Genomic DNA, 5,146 nt, shown 5'->3' with positions numbered 1-5,146 from the left:
CGCAACCCTCAACCGTTTTCGTGAAAATCGAGTTAGAAAGTTATAGGCTGCTTATATACTTTTCAGGGTCGCTGGTATTCGAGGACTCTGCAGCCGTGCGAGTAAGCCCATTGTTTTATAAGCGTCAGGTCGCCGAATGGAAACTCACTGCCGGTTTTAGTCTTTCGTGAGCTATCTGCACCAATGTTCGGTGATATGCTTCGATGTGCGTGATATGCCGCAAAATTGTTTGGCGGCTGAGAACTGTTTACGAATGTAAAAAAAACGGTTCAAATGGCTCTGAGCACTATGGGACTTAACTTCTGAGGTCATCAGTCCCCTAGAACTTAGAACTACTTAAACCTGACTAACCTAAGGACATCACACACATCCATGCCCGAGGCAGGATTCGAACCTGCGAACGTAGCGATCGCGCGGCTACGAATGTAAACCAGGCTTCTTTTGAAGAAGACACAACGAGAAAACCATGCACATGGAAAACTTCGACGTTCATTATAAGTGTTGTACATCGCAGTAATTATTTTTTTCCGTGCTTCTACGACCAGTATTATCGTGACTCGTGCAATGATTCATAGGTTTATATGTTATTCTTCCCACAAATGTGTATGCAAGAATATTAATAAAATCAATATACTGATTTGAAAGTTCTCGTGTATCCTTTTCTTTAATTTCCAGCCTCATTAAGAAAATTCTTTTTCCTGCTTTTATCAGGATGAAAATTACGAACATAATAAATGAAGCATTAAATATTGATAATTTGCACAGTTATAATAAATCTGTTGTTAGAATTACGTCGGAATAAAAAGCGAAGCCGTGCGAGATTAGCCGAGCGGTCTTATGCGCTGCAGTCATGGACTGTGCGGCTGGTCCCGGCGGAGGTTCGAGTCCTCCCTCGGGCATGGGTGTGTGTGTTTGTCCTTAGGATAATTTAGGTTAAGTAGTGTGTAAGCTTAGGGACTGATGACCTTAGCAGTTAAGTCCCATAAGATTTCACACACGTTTGAACATTTTTTTTAAAGCGAAGTACTGGGGGCGAGATCGATCCAGAGGCCTTGCACTTATGAAACTAAGCGCTTACTCGATCCGCTGCGGACTCGTTAAATGCAAGCAACACTACAAACTAGATAAGCACGCCTACAAATTTCAAACACGTTTTTCTCGAAAATGGTTGAGAGTTGCGTCTTCCTGTTTGCATACCTGTATGTTTAAGACCTAGTCGTACCCCACACACCTTGCGTTATGAAAGGGATCGGTGAGGAGAAGTTGGTAGGGTCCCTTTGTCAACTCCGAAAGTTTCAGAGAACCAGCAGTGCATAAGGGGACGAATGACTACGTCATACCACTTTCTACAGTAGTACCCCTTAAAAACAGTGGGCTGCCAATACACAGCACAAGGGTTATTGGAAAGAGTAGCCGTGTTACCGTGGTTGTAATAGATTTATTATGTCCTTCCTCACCGTATTCTGTTACTGAGTTACTGCCACGCTGACGTAGATGAAAACTGCAATTTGGCATTGACCAGATTTTACCCAAAGATCGACACATTTCATGGCTGTGAAGCATGATCTCTTAGTTTATTGCGAGCTAGCAGTGAATTCAAGAATTCTGCAGCAAACGGATGTTAAGGATATTGGTCTGTGTTTATGCAGGTCCGTTCTTTTACCTTTCTTATGTAGGTATTATATAGGTCTGCGGTTACAGTTGTGTAATGAATGCACTCTACTGTTGCCGAATACTGCTGCATGTCTCTGTTAATTTGTTCTTGGTGTTCTTTACACTACCTCTCTATGTGTGTCGCGTGCTATTGTTGGGCTTATCTTTCGGTTGCTGCAATCGAATGACAGTTTCAGTTATGGCGTTATTAGTGCTACCCGTCGTGTGGTTTTATGAAGTTATGCTTGCTGCGTGCTGTGTCGATGGTATTCTTAATGTGATACTGCCACGAGATAATTATTCCTCTTGGTGTCCTCTCATCCATGGACCCAGAAACAAGCAAAAATGATATTCTTCTCATTCGTGTACTGCAGCCATCGGATTGGAATGAACGGTTGTTTACTTTCGTGTGCTGTACCAGAAGGTCTTTTGTTCTACTGCCTTCCCTCCTGCCCCCTCTACCACACCGACACAGCATAGTAGGGGGTGGGAAGAGCGCGCGAAGTCTAGAACAGTTGGGTGCGAACAGCCGTCGCGTTCCAGGCAGGCGAGAGGGTGCATGCTGTATTGTTTCCAACACAAGGGGAGGGCGTGATTTTTGGCTGCCCTGTCTCACCTTCAAACGTGACCCCTATGCGTCCGCTAATCTGAAATGTGATCAGCTTGTCATACAGGGGCTATCAGCGATCCGTTACCAACATGGAAACTGTAACTTATTTTCTTGTAGAATGGGTCCATAGTTTCGATAATTTTTTAAAGGATTTCATCGAGCTTCCAGCTTATAGAATTTTATTTTGCGATTGCAATTTCGGCATTAAACCATTTTGAAGCATCTACAAAACATAATACTATGTTGGTTGGTTGGCGGGTTGGGGGGAGGGGACCAAACAGTGAGGTCATTGGTCCCATCGGATTGGGAAGGATGGGGAAGGAAGTCGGTCGCACCTTTTCAAAGGAACCATCCCGGCATTTGACTGAAGCGATTTAGGGAAACCACGGAAAACCTAAATCAGGATGGCCGAACGCAGGTTTGAACTGTAGCCCTGTCGAATGCGAATCCAGTGTGCTAATCACTGTGCCACCTCGCTCGGTTAATACAACTTAATGAGAACAATTTACAGTAGGAAACTTCCTGGCAGATTTAAAACTGTGTGCCGGATAGAGATTCGAACTCGGGACCTTTGCCTTACGCGGGCAAGTGCTCTACTTCCGTCTCAGTTTGAAAAAAAAAAAAAAAATGGGAATGAAGTCCCATACTTCTTCACAGAGAGTAGGGGAACGACGCGGGAGACCCGCGCCGCCTTACTAGGCAAGGTCCTAGTGGAGGTGGTTTGCCATTGCCTTCCTCCAACCGTAATGGGCATGAATGATGATGATGAAGACGACGCAACAGTCATCTCAAGGCAGGAAAAATCACTGACCCCGCCGGGAATCGAACCCGGCACCCCGTGTTCGGGAAGCGAGAACGCTACCGCGAGACCACGAGCTGCGGACCATTCTCACTTTAAAGTAGGATTAAAAGTAGGTACAACTAGTGCATATTACGTTGTATTCGTCCATATGTCAAAATGTTGTGAGTACGGAATATGGACGTAAAAAAAAAAAAAAAAAAAAAAAAAAAAAAAAAAAAAAAAAAAAAAAAAACCTACAAAACTGGTTGTACCTACACTTAATCCTACTGTAAATTGTTCTCATTACTTTGTATTATTTTCTGTAGGTGCTTGAAGACGGATTGATACCGAAATTACAGTCGCAAAATAAAATTCTAATAGCTGAAAAAAGACGAAATGCTTTAAAAAACTTTTTAACTTGTTAGAGATATGCGTGTATAAACAGTTCATATGTCGAGGAGGCTCCCCTCAGGTTACTCAACGGTTGTGAATTTTCCTCCCGAAAGGTAAAATGATACAATTATGAATTATGGATGGGCAGAAAATTTTATAGATTGTTAACTTTATTCCTGACGCTGCCCGCTTGGTTATTTACCCCAAATCGTCAGGAAAATGTGTGAGATCAATATCAAAGGTGTAAAACTGAAGGAATTTTATTTATATTTTTGAAAGTGGAAATCAGTATATAAATTATGAGGTAATTAATAGTTCATAAATTCATTATAATATTTTTAACACAACACCTGGTTGCAAATGAGAACGCAAGTTCCACAAGAAATTGCAGTATCTTAAAACTGAAAAGGAGATCCGTCGAAGTGGTAGACATCCGTGTGACAAAAACATCTCACCCTCTCATTTTCCTGTATTCACTTCACTTCGCTTACAGTGATTTCCAGCAGCTTCTCTACACGCAGCACTCGGCAAATGTGACTTCTTGGCAGGTCCAAGTTCCATAGGAACACAGTTCGAGGTCTCTCTCTCTCTCTCAGTAAACGGCGATTTGGTGGTTGCGGCCGACACTGACCCCGGCACTAGTGCCGATGCTGCACGCTTGTGTGTGAGCCGAGGAGCTCCGCTGTCTGTAGACCGGACGCAAATTTAAGAAATCTGATTAACCACAAACTGTTTGCTTCCATCATGGGAGAATTTTAAATTTGTTGGTTTACGGCATAAAAGTGTACCGCCGCTGTTTCCTGCATACAGTTTGCAACTAATAGCTTTTCAAAGAAATGCGTGAGCTGTTGATGTTGTGGGGGTGACTCAAATGAAAGTGAATTATCCACGCCTCGTCAACTGGAAAACAAATATGCGTTTCCCTGATTACAGACAAATCACGTAATGTGGAAAGGAAGAAACAGCCAGTTGAGACTTTCATCCGGAACGTGTTACCATACGCTGATAACTGACAGAGCTAAGACGCCAGTTGTGCTTTGAAATTGAATTCTTTGAGCGATGAAAAAAGTGTTTAATAATCGCCTACTTTACAATACAACTGCAAGAGCGTAATGATTACAATTTATATCTTGAAACAGTTATTAAGAGCTATCGGGAAGTAAACTCGTTGAGTTACATAAGAGGAAAACTAATGTTAACTTTGTTGTTTTTTTGTCACAATGGAATAAAAATTGTGCAGATGCCTTCCTAATCTACGAGGCATTAACACGGAATGCACTTGAATTTATGTACAATATGTCCCTGTTCTTGTGATAGAAGTCTCAGAGCAAACATTACGAGAGAGAAGAGATAACCCCCTTAGGCTATTACACTATGCAAATTCCAAGTACGTCCATTCACGAGAAAACTTTTCTCTGGATAACATGTGCAGGAAAAAGTATCCTTAGAGAAAAGGGAGGACGGGGATACCGTCGTCGTACGTGTTCTTGTCGACCGCAGTAGATAAAATGCGTCCCCCGCGTGCGAAAAAGCATAAAAGGAAGTCGCAGTTACTGCATAAATGTTTAAATGTCGTGTAGGGTGAGGCGAGGCGGTTGAGGTTTCCGCGATAGCGCACTGATTTTTGTCGGAAAGACAGACTAGACACGTTACCCCTGGGTAATCGCGTTTGAACGTGCTGTTCTTGCTTCTTTGTGCACCAATAAGAT

The sequence above is a fragment of the Schistocerca americana genome, chromosome 5 (assembly GCF_021461395.2).
Source record: "Schistocerca americana isolate TAMUIC-IGC-003095 chromosome 5, iqSchAmer2.1, whole genome shotgun sequence".
NCBI classification, from domain to species: domain Eukaryota; kingdom Metazoa; phylum Arthropoda; class Insecta; order Orthoptera; family Acrididae; genus Schistocerca; species Schistocerca americana.
Note: the sequence above shows the minus strand (reverse complement) of the source record.